Raw genomic sequence first — 14,639 nt, 5'->3', positions numbered from 1 at the left:
CATTCCTGTCTCTGCTTCCCCTGAAGGAAATACTGTACAGTATTAAGGCAGTATCTTTTCTGTCTTTTTTTGTTTAAAAAGAAGAATATTTCTTTGGTTTTTAAGAGCTTTATTTCTTTATCAAATGAATGTTTTCCTAAGTAATATATTACTGTTTTGCTTGTATTTGAACTTTATAAAATATACTGTAGACTTCTGTCAGTTTTTCAATCAAAATTATGATTCTAAGTTTTATTTAGGTTTCCAATGTAGCTGTTTTTCATTCATTTTCTCTGCTGTATAGTGAGTACTTCACTGTGTTAATTATAACACAGTTTTTAAAATCTCTTCCTGACATGGACATTATTTTTCAGGATTGAATTCATTCAGGGTTGAATGTGTATGGGGGTGTGTGTGAGAGAGAAAGAAAAAGAGATTAGAAACAGTGCTGCTCAGACATTCATGTATCAGAGCAAATGAGCAAGAATTTCTCCAAAGTGGGGAGCCTTAGACTTTAGTCTACATCAGAATCACCTAGGACTTGTTAAAACACACCCCACCGTGGGTTTTTGACTCAGTGGGTCCCAAGAATTTGTGTTTCATAGGTAACACTGATGCTGCTGGTCCAAGGGTCATATTTTGAGAATCATTGCTCTTGTCTAGGACATATGCCTCAGGGGTGGAATTACTGGGTTTTTAAGCATATGAATGACTACCTTTACAAGATAGTGTTCAGCTGCATTTTGGCATCAGACAGTACAGTCCTCTGTAGGAACTAGAGCAGCAGAGCCACAAAGAGTCAGTTCTTCAGTATAACACATCCCTTTCAGAGTGTCGCAGAGTTCAGAGACTGCTAATCGTCAGACGTGTGCTAGATGGAGTGTTTGGAGGCTTGATATGCTTTAGAAAAATGTCTGTTTTTTAAATTAGCACATACTAATTACTTTTATTTTTATAAAGGGTAATTATACTTCAGACTACAGTTTACTTGAAGATACCACCATGTGCACCTTATCTCATGAATATTGTTTTAGATTGAAGTAATCACAGAATTTTTGAGGAAAAAGTAAAATGATCTATGTAAGAAAGGTATTCAGTATGAAAATCTAAGTAAAGTTATTCTGTTCACAAAGGAGCAATTTACTGGAATACTACTGATTCCTTATAATTTGGGGGAGAAAAATGTAGTCTGGCTCCCAGTCTAAATGGTCTGTGTCAGAAACCTTGCTGTAAAGCTGTCCTTAGAGTATACACTGCAGGACCACCTGAGAGTCTAAACTTACCTACAATAAGATCCTTTTGCTATTTTTATAACAAATCCTTTTTACTTAGCCAGGACAGACTCACTTTATGTGAAATTCTCTTCATAGAGTTATACTGACATTTCAGTGTAATTCAGCTGATATTTATGATTTCAGTCTAGAAATTGTAAATAACCATTCCTTTTTGTTTGGAAAACTGCCTGGAGTAACAAAATCATTAGAGCCAAAGCCAGGTACCCAGTGAAGGATTTGAAGACAGCCTAGAAGTGACAAGGGTGAGACTGGTGGAACTTGAGCAAGCACTCACTGAGGAATGGTGGGAGATGAATCTTGAGCTCTTCACCCTCCTAATTGAGATCTCAACACACTGATGCTTTCTGTTAGTGCTTTGATACAGTTTTGCTTAGATACTTTTTCTGAAGTTCTGAGAACTACGTAAGAACTAAGAGGTTAAACTTGTGATGTACAAAAACATCCCTGTAATGAGAGAGATCAGGAAACTGAGGAAACATGAGTATTGTAGTACTTACTCTTTGTCTCAGGTCCCTTCCAACTTTTTGGGTTCTCTGTTTCTGTTTAGAAAGAAAGAGTTTGTAAGCTGTGTTGCATATGTTACAGTTTTTAACAAATTCTACCTAGTTCTGTAAAAAAAGTTGGTGGTCTAGGGTACTTGTACCTATTCTACTAACAAAAACATTTAAAAATACAGGAAAAAATCAAAAGTAACTTTCTTAAAAGAATCAAATTGCTAAGAAGGAATTGAAAAATTACCAGGCCAAAGAAAAACCAAGAATTTGGGAAGTTGTATTCAGTTATAACTAAATGCCCCAAGGGGAGTTGCCAGGCTGGCAAATGTGAATTATGATTTGCAGGCCTCATGAAGTGGGGACAAAAGTAAAATCCTTAGGGCTGCGTAAGGTGTGAAATCTACTAGATTTTCTCTTAACAAAGATAGACTACCATAACCTATTCCATGATATAATCATAAACCCTCTCACCCCATCCTCTGAGACTGCAAAAGAAGTGCCTTGGTATAATGCAGAAGTTATTACTATAATCCAGCCCTGGTGTCGACTTGTAGCTCAAATTCACATCATCTGTATTATTTCAAATAGTGAAATGAGTTTAAAGTAGTTCCAGATTGATCAGTGATGTCCCTAGGAACTTGGCAGAAGGAAATAGATGCAAATCCTCATTTGAAGAAGACACCTTTATCCTAGGTTTCAGATAATTTCTCTCAAATGACTTTATAAGAACAAGTAGCCACAGTCCAAAACAGGGACACAAAACTAAATGAATCATTATGAGTAATAACTAGCTGAAACTGGAATTGAAAGACTTTGTAAATACCAGTTACAGATTATAAAACTATGGTTTTTTGTTTGTTTATCTTTTAAGGAAATAAAGGCTTGAAAATATCTTCAGTTATGGACAGAGTAGGTAATTCAGAACAGTTCTCCTACTGATGCCAATTAATAAAGCTAGGCAAAATGTAAACTGGAACTGAATTGCTAACAAAGTAGTGAAGAATTACTAGGCCAAGATCTAGGAACAAGGCATTTGGGGGCTGGGTACAATTAGTGATCCAAAAGAAGTGGATGAGAAGCATCCATTTTAGCCCAGGGCTAAAAATGGATGGGCTAAAAATGTTGGAGTCTAGGACTATCAGTGGTAGAGACTGTGGCAAAACCCCCATATTTTGGGTTGAAATCTTAAAGGGCTGCACTAGGTGAGAGGGTAGATTGGAAGTATGCCAATCATTGCACAGACCACAGCTCAACTTCAAATCATCTGGGTAGCTGAAAAAAAGTAGTGACCTTGGATTGCTAAGACCTCCAGGTGCCTCACAGAAGTAAATGGAAAATGTACTCTGGAGGAAGATAATATCAACCTAAGTCTCAAATTATTTCATTAAATAAATTCAAATACAGTGTCTGACAGAAAAAGGTAATTAAGCACATAAAGGGGCAAAACAACATGGATAAAAATCAGTGGAAACAGACCAACAGGGGCTATACTTCCTGTGTTCAATAATATAAGTATTACTTTTTAAAACATATACCACATTTTAAAGAAAATAGAAATTTAAGAACTGAACATTTTAATGTTTATTTATTTTGAGAGAGAGAGCGCATGCATGTCAGTGGGAGAGGGGCAGAGAGAGAAAAGGAGAGAGAGAATCCCAAGCAGGCTCTGTGCTATTAGCACAGAGTCTGACTCAGAGCTCAATCTCACAAATCGTGAGATCATGACCTGAGCTGAGATCAAGAGTCGGATGCTTAACTGACTGAGCCAGCCAGGTGCCCCGATTACTGAACATTTTAGTAATCAAAATTAAGAAAATTATGCATCACATAACAGCAGAATAAATCCACTGAAGAAAAAATTAGTATATTCTAAGTTATAAGAATCTGGACTAAAAAATGGAAAAATATATGAAAAATACAGAAAAGATTATAAGAGGCATATTGAATATAGTGAAGCATTTAATTTATATATAATAATCCAGGAGGAAAGGAGAGAATAGGGCAGAAACAGTACCTGAAGTGATTATTATTTAGAACTTACTAAAACTTAAAAATCAACCCAGAAATTCAAGAAACCAAATACATCCCAAAGAATACAAATAAGAAGAAACCCACACCTAGAGACATCATCGTGAACCTGGAGAAAATCAAATTACAAGCCAATCTTATTCATGAGCTTAGATTCAAAATTCCTAAACAGAATTTTAGCAAACAAAATCTTGCAATGTATGAAAAGAATGGTATGTCACAACAAAATTGGATTTGTTCAGTATATTCAAGTTTAGTTTACCATTGGAAAATCAATCAGAGTTTGTCATATTAATAGAAGAAAAGATAAAAAAAAAGATCTTTTGATCATCTCAAAAGATCCAGCAGAAGCATTTGTTAAATTCAGCATCAATTCATGACAGTAAATGAGGAATAGAAAGCAATTTTCTTAATCTCATAGCTTATATCTAAAGAAACAAAGTATAGCTAATATCATAAACTAATGAATAAGTTTAATAAGTCTACTAAGATACAGGAACAGTATATAAATATCAACTCTGTTTATATTATCATCCAAATATTAAGTATTAGGAGTAAATTGATCATGTTCATGGATTGGAAATCTTACTACAGCAATATATGTTTTCATCACAAATTAATTTGTAAATTCAGTGCATCTGCAATTAAAATTTTTTATATTATGAAACTGAAACTGTATTTTCTGGAAATTGAAACGCAGATTCTAAAATTAAAATGTAGGATTTCAAAGAACAGCCAAGACTCTGTTGAAAAAGAATAATATGGGAGGATTTGCTCTACCATATATCAAAACTTACTGTAAAGCTCCACTATTTAAGATAGTGTATTGTTGGAACAAAGATGGCAAAAAAGAAGAATGGTTATATTCATAAGTAGCATGCTTGATGCATGATGTGAGGCACTTGTTTATGTACATAAAGAAAAAGGAGACACTACAATGCATTAGAGGAATGTATGGTCCATTTTGTGAATGATGCCATAATTCAGAATGTTGACCCAAAGTCAAGAAGATATTCTTCTTTATTATCTCCTAAAAGTCTGTTTTCACTTTTTACATTTAGGTCCATCTGAAATTAACTTTTTGATTATGATGTCAGGCGAGGTCAGCTTTATATAAAAAAAACAGAAAATCCAATTATTAAAACATTCATTCTTCTTTTTCACCATCTTCAGTCCAACAACACACTATCTTAACTACTGCTTTATAGTAAGTTATCCTTTCAATAGAGGCAGAAGAAGCATTTGACAAAATACAGCATCCTTTCTTGATAAAAACCCTCAACAAAGTAGGGATAGAAGGAACATACATACCTCAACATCGTAAAGGCCATATATGAAAGGCCCACAGCTAATATCATCCTCAGTGGGAAAAAACTGAGAGCTTTCCCCCTAAGACCAGGAACACGACAGGGATGTCCATTCTCACCACTATTGTTCAATATAGTACTGGAAGTACTAGCCTCAGCAATCAGACAGCAAAAAGAAATAAAAGACATCCAAATTGGCAAGGAAGAAGTCAGACTTTCACTTTTCGCAGACAACATGATACTCTACATGGAAAACTCAAAAGACTCTACCAGAAAACTGCTAGAACTGATACATGAATTCAGCAAAGTTGCAGGATATGAAATCAATGTATACAAATTGGTTGCATTTCTATACACCAATAATGAAGCATCTGAAAGGGACATCAAGGAATCAACCCCATTTACAATTGCACCAAAAACCATAAGATACCAGGAATATACCTAACCAAAGAGATAAAAGATCTGTACACTGAAAACTATAGAAAGCTTATGAAAGAAATTGAAGAAGACATAAAGAAATGGAGAAATATTCCATGCTCATGGATTGGAAGAACAAACATTGTTACCAAAGGAGTCTACACATTTTCAGTGCAATCCCTAACAAACGAATACCAACATTCTTCACAGAGCTAGAACAAACAAATTCTAAAATTTGTATGGAACCAGAAAAGACCCCGAATAGCTAAAGTAATGTTGAAAAAGAAAACCAGAGCTGCAGGCCTCACAATTCTGTACTTCAAGCTATATTATAAAGCTGTATTCACCAAGACTGTGTGGTACCGGCCCAAAAACAGACACACAGATCAATGGGATAGAAGAGAGAACCCAGAAATAGACTCGAAAGACCGTCTTTTCAGTAAATGGTGCTTACACCATACACAAAAATAAATTCAAAATGGATGAAGGACCTAAATATGAGATAGGAAACCATCAAAATCCTTAGAGAAGAAAACAGGCATCAACCTCTTTGACTATGGCCGCAGGAACTTTTTACTGGACATGTCTCTGTAAGCAAGGGAAACAAAAGTAAACATGAATTGTTGGGATCTCATCAAGGCAAAATGCTTCTGCACAGCAATGGAACAATCAACAAAGCTAAAAGGCAACTGACGACATGGGAAAAGGCTTTTGCAGATGACATATCGGATAAAGAAGGAGACAAACCATAAGAGACTCTTAAATACAGAGAATAAAATGGTTACTGGAGGGAAGGTGGGTGGGGGGATGGGCTAAATGGGTGATGGGCATTACGGAGGGCACTTGTTTGGATGAGCACTGGGTTCTACTCCTGAAACCAATACTACAGTGTATGTTAACTTGAATTTAAATTAAAAAAATAATTTTAAAAGTTTTATTCATCAAAAGACACCAGAAAAACTGTGAAAAGACAATATAATGTAAGAAGATCTTTGTGTATAGCTCACGAAGAAGTGGTATCCAGAGTATGTAAGGAATTCTTACAAGTCAACAAGAAAAAAAGATGAACCAGCCAGTAGGAAAATGGACAAGATGACAGGCATTCCAAAAGAAGAACTCTTAATAGCCAATAAGTAAATACAAAGATAATCAACATCTTTAATAATCAGAAAATTCCAAATGGAAAACTCAATGTAATACTGTGATTCACCTTTCAGAATGGCAAAAGCTAAAGATTGAAAATACCAACTATTGACAAAGATCTAGAGCATTGGAATGGTCATACCCTGTGATAATATAAGTTAGTACTACCACTTTAGAAAGCAATTTGCTATTATCAACTAAAGTTGCAGGGGTACACATCATATTTTACTTCTATGTCTATGCCCTACAGAAAGCAATACATATATGCACCAGGAGACATGTATAAAAATTTTCAGTGGCATTTTTATAATTACCAAATATGGGAAAAGCCCAAGTATCCATCAGTGGCTGACTGTATAAATTATGGTATGTTTGTATAATGGAATATTATTCAATAATAAAAACGAACTACAGCTATAGGTAACAACATGGATGTATCTCACAATGTTTAGTGGGCAAAACAAGTCAAATAAATATAAGTATATATAAATATATATTCATATTTACACACACAAGATACATGTTTATATTTACACATATGTATATGTATATACATACACATACATACATGCATATACTATTACAGTTCCAGTTATATAAAGTCTAAGAATAGACAAAAGCACCTATATTGTTTTGGAATATATTAATAGATGGTAAAACTACAAAGAAGATACAGAAAATATTTCTTATAATAATCAGGATAATGATTATTCAGAGAATTGAGAGGGAGGTGTAATCAGGAAGATTCATGTAGGTGGCTTCTTGAAGTGCTTCTAGTCTTTTTTTTCTTGACCTGATGGAAATTATACAATGTTCAAATTACTATTATTCTTCAAATTGTACTTACATATTTTTTCCTTTTTCTGTATGTTATGTTTCACAATAAAATTACATTTAAAATTCAGGTTAAAAGAATTGCTCCAAAGACCTTTTTGTTGCAGAAATGCTTAATTATTTCAAATAGTTTCTGAAACATTCTTATATATGTAGAGGCATTTTCCTCATTCTTGCCATTGTATTAAATTTGAGCCAAGTAAGCACAATTTGTATTTTCATTGACTTTTCGTGTTACTCTGCGATGATGAACATTACTTTTGAGTTTGGATAGTAACAGCATCCCAGAAGCTTTCTGTGGTTTATCAGTAACATGAGACATTTATATACTGTTACTGTAAGTAAACAGTTTAAGCAGATGGATTGGTCATGGAGTTTTTCCAGTTGCCTTTCCTGACTGTGAATTCTGCCAAACTTAGAGATTCAGCTGTAAATCTCTTGAAGCTGAATAAGCAAACCACGTAGCTGTCAGTAATCATAATTTGAACTGAATTGAGAGATATCAAATCACAATTGACTTTTTGATACCTATCGTAAACCCTGCCTTGTTTGGGTGTTTTTGAAATTTAACCTGGAAAATTCCACTAACAGATAACTGTGGAAGGTAGAAAGTCCAAGCTCTTCCTGACCCTATCCTTTTCCCTCCCTGCTTTTTTGCAAACTGAGGCTTGTGGCTATTTAACACATGCCCAGACTCAAAGCAGATAAACCAGTCATCTCTGAGAGCTTTCTCAATCAGTTGTATTTAAAAAATTGTGTTCAGGTCCTGCTAAAACACTGCCTGTCTTCTAAATTTCATGGTTTCATTTGGTTTTGCTTCTTTTATTTTCAGCTGGAATTCTTTAGTTGAGAGGAACTGCAAAACATTCTATCACAGAAGCCTCTGATTTTGATCTCCTCAGTTACTATGTTCTCAATTTATGTAGTTATTTCTTCATGGCAGCTGTTAAATAACTGTATACAGCTTATATGACACCCGTATTTTGTCAGAAGGTGACAAATACATCCTATAGCCCAAGGTAAAATGAAAATGTCTCTTATACCTTCTTTAACTAGCATGTATTAGAAGATGAGTGCAAGGAAAATGGAATTAATAGTTACTTCAAGAATCTGACAGAGGTTTAATCTGTATATGGTTTGTATTTTTAAAAAACAAGGAATATAAGGGTAGAAATGTTTACATATTTTGTTTAAGGTGGTGGTTACATAGGTGTGTGCAGTTGCCACAACTCATCAGACTGAACACCTAAATTTGTGCATTTTATTGTAAACTATCTCAGTAAAACAAAACAGTAAATAATGATTTCAAAATAGTTTACGTTATTTTTCAGATGGTGAGGTTTGCCTTTTAGAAACAGTTTTAGTCCTTTCATCTGAAATTGTTTTTTGTGGCTTCTTTGTGAAAAGTATTCTTTAAAGGCAAATAAATTTGTTATAAAAACTTGAATATTGGGGCGCCTGGGTGGTGCAGTCGGTTGAGCGTCCGACTTCAGCCAGGTCACGATCTCACGGTCCGTGAGTTCGAGCCCCGCGTCAGGCTCTGGGCTGATGGCTCAGAGCCTGGAGCCTGTTTCCGATTCTGTGTCTCCCTCTCTCTCTGCCCCTCCCCCGTTCATGCTCTGTCTCTCTCTGTCCCAAAAATAAATAAACGTTGAAAAAAAAAATTTAAAAAAAAACAAAAACAACTTGAATATTGATAGTGCTAGTTTATAGGAACATTTTCCACACTTGTGGTATTTTGTGTTATGGTTATGCAAATTGACACTTCCAAATCATTCACAGTAATGAATAATTATAACAGCAAAAACTCCAGTGACTAGTTGAGAAATAGAACATTGCTACTAGCATCCCAGAACATTCTGATCACCCATATTTATTCTGCCATTCATACTTTTCTCTTAATATTTGGATAAACTATTACTTTGACTTTTTTTTCTTTTCTTTATAGTTTTATCCTGTAAGAGTATATCCCTAAATAATAAATGTTAGGTCACACGTGTCTGAGTTTGAAGTTTATGGAATGAATGCTACTCTCTCTAATTTGGAGTCTTGCCTCTATCAAGATTATGTATTTAAGAATTTATGTTGTTTTAGAGGGTTTTTTTTTCTTTTCTATACTGTGTCATTTTCTATACTGTGCAATTTTCTATACTGTGTCATCGCTTCCTACAATGATACTTCTCCATTCTGCTATTGATGGGCACTTGGGTTGTTTTTATGAAAAAATGTGCTTCTAAACATTTATCCTGATACTCATGTGCATAAATTTCTCTAAGGAGTGGGATTCCTGGGTCATGAGGTGTATACATATATCTTTAACTTTTCTTGATAACACTAACCTGTTTTCCAAAGAAATAGTATCAATTCACACTACTACCTGGAGAATATAAAAGTCCCATTGCTCCTTTCTTCTCTAACACTTGGTATTGCCAGACTTTTTAATGTTTGCTAATCTTGTGAGTATGTAGCGGTGTATTCACTGTAGTTTTCATGTGAATCTCTGTTGTCAGGTAGAGTTAGGCACCTATTCATATTTTTACTGCCATTTGAATGTCTTCTCTTGTGACTTGCATGTTCAAAGCTTTTGCCGAAAAGATTTCTATTGATTTGCAGGAAATCTTTGTATGTTCTCAATATCAATTTGTTCAAATGTGTTAAAGATACCTATTCCTATTATACAGCTGTCTTTTTACTCTTTTGACTCTTTCAGTGAACAGAAGTTCTTAATTTTAATGTGGACAAATTTATCAATATTTTATGATTAATAGTTTCTGCTCTTCTTCAGAAACTATTTTCCTACTCCAGAGTCAAGAAGATCTTTTTTTTCTCTATATTCTTGAAGTTTTATAGTTTTGTCTTTACTTTTAGTTTGTTATGCACTTGCAATTAATTTTTCTGTTTATTGTGAGGCGGAGATTTAATTTCATTGTTTTCCCTATCTGGATGCTTAATTTTTTGAGCACCGTTTATTGAAAAGACCAGTTTACTCTACTGTTCTTTGGTAACTCCTCTATCATAAAGGTTTGTAAATACAGGAGTTTTTTTTCTAGTTTCTCTGTTGTTGTACTTTATTCTCTCTCCAGTTGTCTCTGATATGCTCTTTAAACAGTCCATTATTTTTTTAATTTTATTCACAGTATTTTATTTTCCCTATCTAGAATGCCTACTTTTCAAATTTTCTATGCCTCTTACAATTTCTTGTTCTTTACAAATATTTTCAAACTTACCTTTTATTTTTATGCACAGAAAATATAATTAATAGTCTATCTCTGGTAATCCCAATATTTCATGTCTTTGAATGTATATTTGTCTGTTGTTTTTACATGTTCTTTCTTATGATGTCTTGTTTCCTTTTTAACCCCTTAAATTTTTATTGCATGCTGCTTGTAATTGTTGAAAACTTTTGCATCTGTATTTAGGAGATACTGTTCTGAAGTTTTCTTGTGAAGTCTTTGTCTAGCTTAGATATCTGGACGATACTGCCCCAATGGAATGAATTAGGCAATATTCCCTCTACAATTTTTTTGAAGTTTCAGAAGGATTTGTGCTAATTCTTTAAATGTTTGATGGAATTCACCAGTGAAGCCATTTGGCCCTGGATTTTTCTTTGTTGGGAGGTTTATGATTACTGATTCAATTCTTTACTTGTTGCAGATCTATTCTGATTTTCTGTGCCTTCTTAAGCCAGTTTTAGTATTTTGCATGTTTCTAGGAATTTGTCCATTTCATCTGGGCTTTCTAATTTGCGGGCATATATCATAGTATATGTTGATTATAGTAAACTCTTAACAATCCATTTGCTTTCAGGACATTAGTAACATCCTCACTTACTTTTCTGATTTTAGTCATTTGATTCTTTTTTCCTCAGTCTAGCTAAAGGTTTGAAAATTTTGTTGATCTTTTCAAAAATCAACTTTTGGCTTCATTGATTTTTCTCTATTTTTCTACTTTTATTTCACTTATCTCCACTCTAATCTTTATTTCCTACCTTTGGGTTGGCATTGGGTTTGGTTTTCTCTTCTTTTCCTCGTTCCTTAAAATGTAAAATTAAGTTATTGATTTGAGATCTTTGGTGGTGTTTTTTTTTTTTAAGACAAATAAACTCTGAGCACTGCTTTCAATGAATTCCATGTTTTATACATTGTGTTTTCATCATTTATTTCAAAGTATTTTCTAATTTCTCTCGTGATTTCTTTTTATCTGGCAATTATTATTTCTTTAATTGCAATATAATTACCATACAGCGTTATATTAGTTTCAGGTATACAGTATAGTGATTCAACAATTCTATACATTATTCAGTGCCCATTATGATAAGCATACTCTTAATCCCCTTCACCTATGTCCCCCACCCTCCCCCCACCCACCTCCCCTCTTTTAACCAGTTTGTTTGCTATACTTCAGAGTCTGTGTTTTGGTCTGTCTCTATTTTTCTTTGTTCTTTTGTTTCTTAAATTCCACATATGAGTGAAATCATGTGGTATTTTCTTTCTCTGACTTATTTCACTTAGTATTATACTCTCTACATCCATCCATGTTGCAGATGGCAAGATTTCATTCTTTTTTATGGCTGAGTAATATTTCATTTTATGTATTTACCACATCTTCTTTATTCATTCATCTATCTATGGACACTTGGGTTACTTCCATAATTTGACTATTGTAAATGTTGCAATAAACACAGGACGCATATATCTTTTTGAATTAGTGTTTTCATACTCTTTGGGTTAATACTAGCGTGCCACTACCAAATCATACAGTAATTCTATCTTTAATTTTTTAAAGAACCTCCATACTGTTTTCCACAATAGCTGCATCAGTTTTCATTCCAACAAACAGTGCGTGAGGGTTCTTTTTTTTCCACATCCTCACCAGCACTTGTTATTTCTTGTTTTTTATTTTAGCCATCTGACAGGTGTGAGGTCCCCCCGTGATTTCTTATTTACCCACCGGTTGGGCAAGAATGTATTATTTAATTTCCACATATTTGGGCATTTTCCAGATTTCCTTCTGTTACTGATATGATTCCCTTGTGGTCAGAGAAGATGAATCATATAATTTTAATCTTTTAAATTGTTTGCATTTGTTATATGGTTTTTGTGTTTGAAGAGTTTTCAAGAATAATTTGAGACCTACTATAATGGTCCTCTGGAAATATTTTCATTTACTTTTGTTAGGTGGTAAGAGTACCAGGGTTTCTGAAACCATCTTTATCCAAGTTCTTCAAATTCTAGGGTTCCCAAGGCCACATGGGTGTCCTGAACACAGGCTGCAAGTTGGATGATTGGCCAGTTTTAATGTCGTGCTTATCATGAGGATGAAATTTTTGAGAGTCTTGCTTGGAATGGGTTAATATGTATCATTCTGTGAATGTTTCTTACAGATTAGTAAAAGTAGCTTTGAGGGCTGTGCTGCTTTCTCTTGGTTTCACCTCCTCCTGGATTTTGACTTGCAGTTCTCTCTCTGGTAATTTTAATTCTTTCAAGGATATTTTTAAATGTTAACTTTTTTGGTTGTTTTCACTAGGAGGACTTATTTTCATTGCCTTACTTGTCATTTGTGAAATAGTCCTTCTAGTGTCATTTTAAACCACATTTTCAAAATAAAATACATAAGAGGTCGGAAAGATATTAAAATAATGCCTGTAACATCAGGATTGGGGGGAAATGGCTGTTCCAGTTATCTAATTGTATACCTGAGGATCAACCTGTTTCATATCAAACCATGTTGCAAATCTTGGAAAACAGGTGTATGTCATCTTCTACTTAGAAAAGTATCACATATGGAGGATTTAATTAAAAAGAGATTGAGGTCTGGGGCACCTGGGTGCCTCAGTCAGTTAAGTGTCCAGCTTGGGCTCAGGTCATGATCTCGTGGTTCGTGGGTCCATGCCCTGTGTCAGGCTCTATGCTGACAGCTCGGAGCCTGGAGCCTGCTTTGGATTCTGTGTCTCCCTTTCTCTCTCTGCCCCTTCCCTGCTCATGCTCTGTCTCTCAAAAATAAATAAACATTGAAAAATATTTGTTTAAAAAGTTAAAAATACAACTGTCCTACAATACAGCAATCACACTTCTGGGTATTTACCCAAAGAATACATGAACACTAATTCAAAAGGATGCGTGTACCCCTATGTTTATACCAGCATTATTTATAATAGCCAAGTCATGGAAACAGCCCAAGTGGCTATCAATTGATGAATAGATAAAGGAGATGTGATATATGTCTCCATATATATATATATACACACACATACATATATATGTACATATATACATTTTATAGCCATATATATATATATACACACACATACACACATATATATGTATGTGTGTATATATATATGTGTGTGTGTGTGTATATGTGTATATATATATGTGTGTGTGTGTGTGTGTGTGTGTGTATGACTATAAAATTAATATTCATGGAGTACTATTTGGCCATAAAAGGAGTGCAGTCTTGCCATTTGCAACAACATGGCTAGAGCCAGAGAGTATAATGCTAAGTGAAATAAATAACAAAGACAAATACCATATGATTTCAGTCATGTAGAATTTGAGAAACAAAACAAATGAGCAAGGGGGAAAAAAGAGACATACCAAGAAATGGACTCTTAATTGTAGAGAACAAACTGATAGTTACCATAGGGGCGGGGCGTGGGAAGTTTTGTTAAATAAGTGATTGAGATTAAGAAATACACTTGTGATAAACACTGGGTGGTGTTTGGAATTGTTGAATCACTGTACTGTACACCTGAAATTAACATAACACTGCATATTAGCTAACAGGAATTAAAATAAAAACTTAAAAAGAGAACCTGTTCAATCTAGCCCATGCCATGAGTGATTTTACCTCTCAGTAAGGAGATGTGCTTATTGAAGTTTCTGCCCATAGCATCCTGACAGTATTCCATCATGCTACCTCTCTGGCAATATTCTGTTCTTGGGCTCACCTTAGTGATTGATTGCCTGATGCAGTAAGTAAACACTTACTGTTTTAAACTACATTTATATAAATCTAGGTTCTCGGAAATAGTGACAGTAAAAAATGAGAAATTGCCCATATAAAGACCTTGATGCTAACTGTCTTCAGTTCAGCTCAGTTCTTTTCATTAGTAGACTCCATGGCATATACCTTGTGTACTA

General features: G+C 34.3%; 1 protein-coding gene across 3 annotated transcripts in view; it reads left to right on the top strand.

The window, feature by feature from the left end:
* Positions 1-14,639, top strand: part of SCAPER (S-phase cyclin A associated protein in the ER) — a 535,605-nt gene that overhangs the window by 283,469 nt on the left and 237,497 nt on the right. The window lies entirely within an intron of this gene.

Source organism: Prionailurus bengalensis, chromosome B3, assembly GCF_016509475.1.
Source record: "Prionailurus bengalensis isolate Pbe53 chromosome B3, Fcat_Pben_1.1_paternal_pri, whole genome shotgun sequence".
Taxonomy (NCBI): Eukaryota; Metazoa; Chordata; class Mammalia; order Carnivora; family Felidae; genus Prionailurus; species Prionailurus bengalensis.
Note: the sequence above shows the minus strand (reverse complement) of the source record. Positions and strands in the feature narration are given on the sequence as shown.